Source organism: Helianthus annuus, chromosome 10 (genome assembly GCF_002127325.2).
Source record: "Helianthus annuus cultivar XRQ/B chromosome 10, HanXRQr2.0-SUNRISE, whole genome shotgun sequence".
Classification (NCBI taxonomy): Eukaryota; Viridiplantae; Streptophyta; class Magnoliopsida; order Asterales; family Asteraceae; genus Helianthus; species Helianthus annuus.
This window is the reverse complement of record NC_035442.2, coordinates 126,809,039-126,821,425: the sequence shown is the minus strand read 5'-3', so window position 1 is coordinate 126,821,425 and position 12,387 is coordinate 126,809,039. Positions and strand designations below refer to the sequence as shown.

The 12,387-nt window shown below is 33.3% G+C and overlaps 1 long non-coding RNA gene across 1 annotated transcript; it reads left to right on the top strand.

Annotated features, from left to right (window-relative positions):
- The first annotated feature begins 2,169 nt into the window (after window positions 1-2,169).
- Window positions 2,170-3,098, top strand: LOC110881479. The gene is made up of 3 exons (XR_002559751.2): window positions 2,170-2,441; window positions 2,588-2,670; window positions 2,956-3,098. It is a non-coding gene; the product is annotated as an uncharacterized LOC110881479 (long non-coding RNA).
- The last annotated feature ends 9,289 nt before the right edge of the window (window positions 3,099-12,387 follow it).

Sequence of the window (12,387 nt, the reverse complement as noted above, 5' to 3'; positions counted from 1 at the left end):
TCGAATTAGGGACTGATATTCAGTCTTGAACGTCTTTTATATATGAAATGATTAAGGGCTGATTTTAGTATTCAATTACGTGGCTCAAGTTCTACAATTATAAAGGAAGTATCAGAAAATTAGTCTCAAACATCTTGTAAGCGACCTTATTCGAAACTAAATATTCAGTCACCTATGAATTTGGATGACGAAATAGTTATGGGCTAATATTCCATCTCCATACTTGACACATACGTTACCAATTTGACGAGTTATATTATAGATTGAAACTCAGTCCAAATAATTATTGTAAGAGATGATATTAGAGACTAGTAATTAGTCTTGAATGCTTTTTATGTAAAGTTAAAGGGTGTGGGGATCATGGTTGGGATATGATTCGCCACCTAGGAACATGAATAGTAGGCTACACCACCCCCTTACTTGATCCACTATGATTTTCATGGATTAAACCATGACAACCATGATCCCCCTTTCTATTATTTAATAAATCCTTTCCTTTTTCTTTAGATAAAGATAAATTAAAATAAACAAGGGGATAGTGGTTTGGGTCATAACCACACCCTTAGGATAGTGGTTTTAGATGGTGGATTAGAGGTGAGTGACATGACACTCACGTGGAGGGTCATAGTGGTCTTGAGGGATTAAAGACTATTTTTTTGTCAACCGTATGTTATTTTCAACTAAACTATTAGTGATTAAAGTAACACTGACTAATGTATGAGTTTCTAATGTATAGTATTCAGGGATGTTTTATCAGTTGACATTTGATACTATTTTATATGCCACTTATGTTAGTAACTATATTTAATATCTAATAAAGATGACATATTAGGGACTAAAAAGTAGTTCTTAAGACCATGGGGTATGGTGGGCTGGGGGTTTGGGGCATGGGTTAACACATGAAGTTCGAGTCCCCCGCTGGTGAGTGACGTGTCCGTGGGGTATGGCGGGGCGTGGCTCGGCCATGTATATTAAAATAAAAAAAAATCTAAAATTAAAAAATACATATAACATTTAAAAAAACCCTAAAGTTTTATTAAAATTTCCTAAATATTACAAAATTTTACAAAAAAAGGATTACAAAAGAAAAAAAAAACCTAAAGCGTTATGTAGATTTCGAAAGGGGCGAGCTTGTCAAACGGCTTCCGCTCCTTGCCTCGAAACATGATGTAGGTCACCGCTACTCGGTCTTCGTGACTTATCTCACCGCCCGGGACGCTGTCGTAGTAGGCTTTAAAACGATCGAGTTTCGGTCGTAGCTCGCGCCACTTGTGTTGGGACGCGTTTAAATTGTGTCGGTCGTTTCCCACGTTGTGCCGGTAGCTTGCGAAAGCTTCCGGCCAGTAACGGGTCTCACCCGGTTAGCGGCCTTTCATCGCGTCCACAACGCTCGTGACAAGGGCTAGCTCTTACTCGTGAGTCCAAGAGGCCATCGATCAAGTGTTTGTGGGTAGCGGTTCGGGTAGGTGACTTGGGTTGGGGTAGCGATGGGGACAACCAGTGGGGTTGGGGGTTTATATAGCGATGTGGATAGCTGGGGTGGGTGAACCGTTTGGCTTGGCCAACGGTTATATTTTAAAATTTAAAATGGCCCGCTATGCCCTAGCCAACAAACCAATAAGAGCCGGCCACATAGGATCGCTAGCATTCCCCACGCCCGGCCTTAAGCTCCCGCCCAAGGGGCCAGGCCCAAACCCATCCCCACCCGTGGTGGTGACTTGGGCGTTTTCACCCAACCCCTGCCCCATACCCCATGGTCTAATGTTCTCATAACTGATCGAGCTAGGGAATGAGAAGTGTTTGTATATTAAAATAGGGATGAGCTTGGTACTAGTACTGAAAATCGTCAAAACTGACATGACTTCAAAATTTGTGTCACGCACATGAATCCAATATGAATTTTGTGGGTAATCACGAACATGATTGTTTAACCTAATTTTTTTTAATAATAGTAACAGAAAACAAACTAACCTGTTATTTTTTTTCCATTTATTTGATATCCTTTATATATTTTTAAATATTAAAAAATATAATTCTTAACATATACAAATTGTGAATATATTTTACAGGTATTTTATAAATATAATTTAATGTTTAAAAAAATATGAAGATTTATTCTTTTATTTTCTCCATCAAAAATTTCTAATTTCCATGAAAATTTAAATTCCCTCCCAAAAATTTTCAATTTGCCATCCTCCCAAAACTCCCGCTGCTTTCCAAAGACCTAATTCATTATTCCCACATGATCTCTCAACTAAAATTCATAATCGATCTCTTCTCCAAAATCAACTCATATGGTTTCCTACCTATAATCCCAATCGTTTGACTGTGCTTGCCCGCGAGCGACCACCAATCGACCGTTTGCAGTAGTTCGACTTGAGCAATCAACCCATTCAATTGCTTCAACTACAACAATCAATCACGTTCCAATCGACCCCTTTGTAAGTGTCTATACGTTACTATATGTTCCATTTGTATGTTGTCCTAATTGCAATATTTTGTTTGTCATATTTTCTTTGCATGCCCAAGGTTTTCTACTTATTTTGTATGTTTGAGGGTTAATGTTTTCTGTGATGTTGTTTATAAGTGAAAGGTTTGAAGTTGCACGCCAACTGCTCGATGAAATGCTTCATCCAAACTGATTTTTAATTTCATATGCCTTTTTATGAGGTAAGTGAATCTTTGATATTTTATTTTTCAGTAATATTTTTGGTTTGCAAACTGTGATTTCTTTTAAAACTGAGATTGAATTACGCTTTAGAATCAATCTTTTATTTTTTATTTGCTTGTTTAGTTTTTAGCTAGTTTTTAACACTCTTGCTATTAGGAAAATATGATCATTTTGACCACTTTGAACAATTTTCTTTTAAAGGCTAAAGTTTATGATCCACCTAATAAAAATTATTGCTTATAAATTATAACTAATTCAGCCTTATCCCTTTTAAAATACATCAGGGGGAGCTGCTTACCATGGGCCATTTTTTGGGATCATTGTGGATTATCTAAAGAGAGAAGTTACTATTATAGAAAGTGTTCTTAAGAATCTAGTTTGTTGTTGAATCTTTAACAAAATGTCAAATGCTTATATTTGCGGTGCTTTTGCAGCTGAATATATGTAACTATTTACTTTGAGTTACTTACTTGAGATCGGCTCGAAACGCTTAAATGAGCTCAATCCCGAGGGTCGAAACAATCTCGTTTAGTAAACTAGCCCAAGCTCAAGCTGGTTCATAAGCGTAAATGAGCCTGGTATTTCTATAATTTTTAATTAATATATATCTGAATAATAATAATAATAATAATAATAATAATAATCATCTATTTTAAAATTATGAAGATATAGCTAAATTATATATAAAATAATAACCATAATTAATATAAAATAGTTAATAAAAAACAAAAAATCCGAGCCAGAGGTCCAGAGCTGAGCTTTAGAAACAAAGCTCAAATCGAGCCGAGCTCTAGCCTAATCTAGTTCAGGCTCTACTCGACTTGTTTGCAACATTAAGTAAACTTCATGAATAATTTTTTTCCCTGGCTGGTGCTGTAGTTTTGTTTCATTAAAACAACTACCATGGAGGTTAGTCCAGTTCTTCTGCCCTTTAAGTAAGCATATTTTTTTTATCTCTTATTTGTCATTGATTTGTCTGCTTTTAATTGTTAGGTCAGAATCTAACTGAGGTTGAGAGGAAATTTTGGAGCCTGATACCACAAAGAGAACATAAAATCAAATCTATGTGGTGATGATTATTTTTCTTATACTTAGTCAAGATGCTTCTTTTAATGCTATGGTACATATCCAACTGACCTAACGGGTCAAATTAACCCATTTCCTACTGATGATCATAGACCCATGACCCCCAATTAATTGTAGTCAAATGGCTTATGATTTACTCCAAGAGTCTAACATTATTTTATTTCAATGTGTTGATCAACAACCTGCTTGATTTGTTTTAATCATTGTTTGACAGGTTGGACGTCCAGGGCTCAAGAAACTCATTTAGAGAGTTGCACAAGGCAAAGATCAAGGTTGCGATCTGGCTTTAAACTTAAAAGAAGCAACATTTAGTGTTGAAAAAGACATCAAAGTAACTTGTCACGAAAGTTGTGGACCTTGCAACGAGTCTTGTGCCAAACCTAGGACTAGTGCGCCCAAAAGCACATGTGATGATCAAAGTCAAGCTGTCTATTCAGCTTTGTTTATGCAATTTTAGCTCTATATATTTGTAGAACTTATACATTGTTGTAAATTTTTATGAATATAATATCTGTAAAATACGTTTAGCATCGTATTTATAATAGAACTCAGTGAAAATCATTCGTTTTGTATTAAGACATGTTGGATACTTAAAGTAAATGTTACCTGATATTGATTTCTAGTCTCTAAAACCATACTGGAGTCTAAAATGACATGATATTTGAGATTAATTTTCAGTCTTTAAAAGAATCATAATAAGAACTAAAATGATGTGGTTTCAGAGACTAACTCTTAGTTTCCAAAACATCTTATTAGAGACGGACTAGACATGGTTTAAAGTACTAATTTTCAGTCCCTAAAAAATGTGTAGGGAACTGATATATTGTAGTATCAGACACTGAATTTCAGTCAGGGAAAAATTGTTTCGAAGACTGAAATGATGTGGTACCAGGGGAAACATTTAGGACTAAATTATATGTACCGAATGATAGTTCCTGTTGGTGCTATCCAATGGGGACTGTTTTTTAGTTACGAAAACCACTATCTAGTACTAGGTATCCGAGACTGGCTAGGGACTGGCAAATCAGTCCCTAATACCCATTAGGGACTGATTTTGATGCATTATACTGATTTTTCAGTCCTTAATAATCATTTTTTTTGTAGTGGTTCTTTGGACCTAGATTGGTTACCTGGCAGTGTAAGAAACAAACGTCTGTGGCGTTATCTACATGTGAAGCGAAGTATGTTTCTGCTAGCAGTTGCTGCTCTCAGATCCTGTGGATACAGCAACAGATGCGAGACTACGGTTTGCATTTTCTTAACACACCTCTGTTTGTTGATAATGAGGCCGCAATAAATATAACTAAGAATCCAGTACATCACGCTAAAACTAAACATATAGAAATTCCTCATCACTTTATTCGCGATTGCTTCGAGAAAAAGTTGATACGAATTGAGAAAATCCACACTGACGAACAAAAAGCTGATTTGCATACCAAAGCTTTTGATAAAAATCGGTTTCAATATTTGTTAAAACTTAATGGTATGAAATTGCTTTCGGTGTCGGATGGAATTGTGAGCGTTGATGAGAGTACTGTTGCGGATGAAGACGAGAAACAATCTGCAATGGTTTGTCGATTTTTTACGTGTTTTGGTATTTAGGGGGAGTAGATAGTTGTATATAGTCTATTTTCTGAAAATACAAAAACAGTAAAAAATGCAAAAATACAAAAACATGATAAAATTGAAAAAGAGCTTGTGTATATAGGGAAAATGATAGTACATCGGTTAGACAATTACAATATGCTAAAGATTTGGAAAGACTAAATGAGTTAAACAATCTCATTGATGATGTGTCGATAGGTTTTCGCACATTTAGTAGATTTATTCGGGATATAAATCTAAAATTTCAAACTTGTGAAATTTGTGGGGAACACTACTTGGATATATAGGTAACCCCTGAAATCTCGTTTGAAAGGTCTCATATTCTGATATACTAGGTTTTTATAATCAATGATGTCTGGGGTATTATTCCGGGACTTCTGCTGAACGGAAGTTCTGACCTAGTCCTTGGCTAATACTTTCACCCAATGCTCGAAACATAGCATAAACCCTCAGCATGCAGATGAAACAATAAAATTGATAGTCGCTGCTGTTGTAAGCTAAAAGATCCTCTAAAGGGGACATACTGAAAAGTCGAAGCTGATATCTCTCTGCGTATACGGAAGTATCGACCTGAGATCCCTCAGCCCTCGCATACCTAATTTATGAACAGATATCATTGTAGTATACTTACCTGTAAGACTGAATATTGGGATTCTGGATACGGGAGTATATTCAAGAGGTGGGACACATGAATAGAACTAAGTTCATAAAACATTTAAATCGTATCCTGAATAGGTTGAAATCTGTGTGAGAATTTAAGATGGATCAGTATATCGACAATCGAGGTGAATTGTTTAAATCTGAGCATGTATTAAGCTTAACGGTACTAGTAATTTGTCTGAAAAGCTGATATGATTCCCTAACACGCTCGCCAAAAATAAGTTTGTATATAGTTCAATTTCTTTATTTTTCTGCAATTTAAGTTTTCTGTTATTTCATTTCTTAGTTTAGATCACGTCATAAAATCCAAAAAGATTTTTCAATTCTGATTTAGTTTAGACAAACCAGAGTGGAAAGTTGATTGTCTGATTCTCGAGATTTGTAGCAGATGCAGGAGATTCTGAGCTGAAGAATGAGGAGAGCTTACTTTGTCAGAGATTGAGTTGTTTTCAAAGTTAAAACAAGTTCATTAAGTTGATGCTTGTTACATGGTTTTTAGAAAATGTGAAAATGTTTTTTCAAAATCAGTTTGATTCGTCAAATGATCAACCAAGGTCATTAAATTGAACTTGGTAGATTAATCAAGTGATCAGGGTCATTAACTTGGACCTGAATACTTGAGTGGATTTCTAAAGCTGATTGAGTTTGTGATTTATTTGTTGAAAAGATAGAATTGTAATGTTATTGGTTGAGTAACAGGTTTTTGGATTTCATTATTCCCAACGGAAGCTAAGTGTCAAAGCTTGAACCAGATTTCTCAGATTCTAGCATATCGAGAGGGGGAGTCTGTGAAAGGGGGAGTCTGGATCAATAGTTGAAGGGAAGATGAAAGTTAGAGTCAGGTAATGATTCTGAAGCCTGTGAAGATAGAGTGCTTATGATGAACAGACAGAAAGTTGGAGAAAAGACCAAGACTGAAGACTCGACGCCGAAGACTTCGTCAACATCCAAGGGGGAGTCTGTTGGTGCACTGAGTGTCTGCTGACTATGTCTTATCGAGTCTTATGTCTAGATAGGTTAAACGAATGCACAAACATGATAAGATTAGGGTTGTTTAGGGTTGAAATGGTCCTGTCCGTTTGAAAAACATCCTGACCGTTTGAACTAATGCTGGTCGTTTGAAGACACCTAACCGTTTGAAGCATGGCCGTTTGAACATGTTGTGTTTCGCTCAAACGGAATGTCCTGTGTCTATAAATAGGTGTTCATTCCAAACGGTTAGGAATGCATGTATGTGTGTGTGAGCGAAGGTGCTGCCGGATTTCTGTCAAAATCATTGTAAAAGCTCGCAACCAGTAATAGAAAAGAAAGATTGAAAGGAACAAGCTGTTTTTGACTTGGTTTACTTTGATTCCGCCTCTGTAAACTAAGATGAACTACTTTTACTGACGTTTAAGGTCACCGGAACGGTCCAACACGAAAGAAATTTAAACACAATTGCATATCTTAATAAAGTTAACGAAAGAACACAACTTTTTAGTGAAAAACAAATTATATAAAAACTTAAATGAGCTAAAAATGTATATCATTTATAGTGTAAATGGTGAAATGAAAGTTAACAAAAGCCGCTCTACGGATCATACTGACTTTTAACTAGAGTAAATTACAAAACTCGTCCTTTATGTTTGTTTCGGATTGCAAAGTATGTCCTTTACCTTTAATAATTACAGAAAACGTACTTAATGTTTGCAAACCCTTACAGGTCACGTCCTTTGACCCTAACCCAGTTAATTTTTTCCATTTAATCAGGTCACATGGAGCCTATGCAAGGGTATTATTGTCTTTTCATATCCTAATAAAATAATAATTTTATATTTAGAAAACAAATAAAACCCACCCACCGCACCCTACCCTTTCTCTCTCTAAACATACATTATCTCTCTCTAAAGACCTCCATCTCTCCTAGGCACCACCACTAACACAGATTTCAATTATTACTCTTACCAAGAACCTCCATAGCCATATTCTTCATAATCAGTTCATAATCAGGAGCTTTGCACAAGCCTGCCACCCCAATACAAACCCTAATTTTGGAAAGGTCCCAAATTCGGCCAATCCACTGCCAAATAGTGGTGGATAAACCTAATCAAGCCCAATTCCCATGCTTATTCTCAAAGGAGAACCTCCTGATGAATTCTTTGAAATCCCAGCCGCTTGTTCATTTGAATCCTAGTATCGCGTCTCCTCCTATGCTCGTATTGGGTGTTCTTCAAGGCACAGGCAAGTCCCCCAAAATGGTGCAAAAGCGCATAGAGGCTGGGGTCAAAAATTGGTTCTGAAAAAGGACACGGGGAATCCGGGATGACGAATGGTTGTGATGGGTTCTTGCGAGGGTTTTCTTAGGGTGAATTTCTTGCGAGATTATAGATTACGAAGAGGGTGGAATTGATGGGTTCTTGCAGTGGTTGTCGGATTGTTGTTGCGATGGGTTCTTGTGGTGTGGTGGTTGTCTGATTTGGTGGTGGTGTTGATGGTGATGAAGGTTTGGTGGGAGTGGTGCGGTGATTGTCGAATTTGATTGTGGTGGGTCGTGGTTTTGATGGTGGGGAAAGAAGTTAGGCAGAGAGAGAGAGAGAGAGAGAGAGAGAGAGAGAGAGAAAGAGAAGTAGGCTGGGTGGTTTATGTTATCTTAATTTAAATTTTCTAAATTGTTTTATGTTTATTAAGTTGAGTAAATAGGGTAAAATGCCTAAAATACCCCCATGTGAAGTCCATGTGGTCATATTTAACATTAAAAACAAACAGGGTTAGAGCCAAAGGACGTGACCAGCAAGAGTTTGCAAACATAAAGTACGTTTTTGTAATTATTGAAGATAAAGGACATACTTTGCAATCCGATACAAAGATAAAGGACGAGTTTTGTAATATACTTCTTTTAACTATAAATTTTTATTAAGATAAAAAGTTCTCAGTATTCATCTTTTTATAAACTAAAAATAACTAATAGATATAAGTATCTCATGTGAAACTAAAAAAAAGAACATTTGCTGGAAATTATACAAAGTTCAAGTGATAGCTTAAAAAAGTAAGAAAACTACTGTGGCTAAAATAAAAATAAAAAAAAGAAGGAAACTCTTTTGTAGCTAATGATCAGTTGTTCTTTAATAATAACTTTAATTTAATTTAATAATAACTAGGTTATTGTTCCGTGTATTGCACGAGTTGAATAATAAAAACTTTTTTTGTATATCATAATAAGACAAATAAGTGTCACATGCCTCCAATATCTTGCTCATAGTAATTTATATCCAACCTACTTTTAAAGTGCTTAACAACTCTCGTTAAAAAAAAGGTGATGGCGATATTTACAGAGGAAAATTATAGTTTAAATTTAAATAAATTTTCAAAATTAAAGACTTCAAATTAGATAATATTTGAAATTATGGCCATTTTTAGTAACATAATTCAATAATAGCATTATTATAATAAATCAAATATTAAAAGAACTAGGTTTAAAGAAGTTCGTCGTGTTGCGGAGAATTTCTTTTGTTATTTAGTCTGTGTTTACATGTGTTTTAAAATCACTACGAGCGTGTTGCGAACGGAACTGCTGACAAGAATAAAAAGAAAATGTAGAAAAAAACAATAAAAGATAACCGAAAGAAAATCAGCCAAAAAGTTGTATGGTAACAATGTTGTTCGTATGAAACCCGTAGTCAGAGATGAGCAAATTGTTCTGGGTACCGGTACCAAATTTACCGAACCGAAAGATATTAAGTACCAATTCGATACCGACTTTTGGCGTTCCTAGTACCGGTAAACTACCTTTTTTTACCTTCATATACCGGTACTGTAACCGGTATTTTCGGTATCAGTACCGATTCTGTATCGGTTGGCACCGAGCTCATCCCTACCCTTGAAACTAAAAAAAGAAAAAAATTAAAGTTGAAGAAAATCAACAAAAAAAAAGGTGGACGATACCATTGTTCGTACGGTAACCGTGATCAGGGATGAGCAAATGGTACCGGGTAGCAGAACTGAATATTCCAAACCAAAAGATTTCCAATATCAATTCGGCACCAACTTTTGGTTTTTTCTGTATTAGTGCCGGTTTTTAACTTCATGTACTGATACCGAACAGGATCGTACCGGTATTTTCCATACAAGTACTGGTTCGATACCGGTTGACACCAAGCTTATTCCAACCCCTGATATTAAAAAAGGATTAAAGTAAAAAAAAAATAAAGAAAATAACTATTATTATAATAGTAAAATAATAAAAATATTAAAAAACTATATAGTAATATATAGTAATTATTAATATATAGTAATTCACAAAAAATATGTTTTTGTTAAGGTTTACTTCAAAAAATATGTTATTACCAGACTGTGTGTAGTCCATTAGCGGCCCCATGCCAAATCAGCTGGGGGGCTCCAAACACCATTCTCTTATTTGCTAATATTCCTATGTAACAATAATGTGGTTGTGATGTGACAATGATTTAGTTATTCTACTACACAAGTCTCATGATAAATTATAAAGGCATAATCTAACAAGTAACATCGTTCAACTTAAAACATATTTGTAGTATATGCGTGAATATTAAAGTAAATATTTAAATAAACAATTTTACAAATTTTAATATTACTCTGATTTAAAAAATAATAAAAAAAATAATTTTAGTTAAAATGATCTTTTCAGAGAAGATATAATGTTAGCATGTATTTTAAGAAAACCTAATATCATATAATAATAGATTATAAATAATTTATATTAAGCTGATTTATGATTCACATATTTTATTAACCACGTTATTTTATACAATTCTCATGATAAATTATAAATTAAAGATATATTTGAAATAAGTACAAATTTGTGGGAAAGGTTAGCAGACATAATCTATCAAGTAACATCGTTCAACTTAAAACATATTTGTAGTATATGCGTGAATATTAAAGTAAATATTTAAATAAACAATTTTACAATTTTTTTATATTACTATGATTTAAAAAATAATAATTTACAATTTTAGTTAAAATGATCTTTTAAGAGAAGATATAATGTTTGCATGTATTTTAAGAAAACCTAATATCATATAATAATAGATTATAAATAATTTATATTAAGTTGATTTATCATTCACATATTTTATTAATCACATTATTCTATATTTTTCATATCAATTAATGGTTTTAAAATATTATTAATTTATATAAATTCGTGTGCTGATTATAATGGATGGATCATAAATAAATAAGAAGACATTGAAACTACCTTTATCGGATAATTAAAGTTACCTTTATTAATAATTATTATAATTGATGTAAAAACAAACCTCACACTTCATTTGATAATAGTTTTACATGAATTTTTATTATATAATTTAAATAAAAAATTGAGGAAGAATGAGAGATTGTCATATGACATTAATTGAAGTCTTTTATTAGAACTTAGATTAGATTAGATTAGATTAAATTAGATTAGATTAGATTAGATTAGAAGATTAGATAATAATAATAATAATAATAATAATAATAATAATAATAATAATAATAATAATAATAATAATAGAATACAATAATGCAATATAATTATATATTATTATATAATTATATATAACAATTTTGATGCGATAAGATACGATGTAACAACATAATATAATTTTTTTTTTGGTTATGTTGCATTTTTCTGCTTATAATCAAGTTAGATCGATGCTCGAACAAGTTTGTTTCATTTTCTTCATCAATTGTGGTTCACGAGGTAGAATTATTTTCCCAACTCCTTTATTTGTCAATTGTTACATTTTTACTTTATGAACTAAGTTTCAATAATTTTAGTTGTATTAGTTTCTTCATTTCCGTTATTCTTACTCATGCTTTTACATATTTTTAATATTTATAATGTAATTCCTTGATTTTGTGTGGTTCAGGTTCCTAGTTTCTTGTTAACCCGATTTTCTATATTTTTACAGATTCTTATGCTGTTAAAAAAAAAAAACATATTTTGAATAATCTAATTAAGGGCATGTTTGGCTATGCTTATTTAACTTAATTAAAAAAGACTTTTTGTGAAAAGAATTTATTGACTTATAACTTTTTGAAAAGAAGTTTTTAAAAAAGTGTTTGGATTAGCTTATGGGGTGAGAAAAACCAATAGGTCAATAAATTGTTTTTTAAAAAGTGTTTGGCTTAGCTTATTGATGTAAAATGACTAAAAGAGGCATTCTTTTATAAGTCAATAAGTTAAAACAGGGGTAATATGGTAATTTGGTTTTTGAAAATTTAAAAGCTCCTCAAAAAGTCACAACATCGTGACTTCTCAAAAATGACTTTTTCTCCTATACAACAAGTCATTTTGAAAAGTCATTTTGAGTTTGTCAAACACAAAATCTCCTTATTAGCTTTTTGAAAAAGCTAATAAGTGA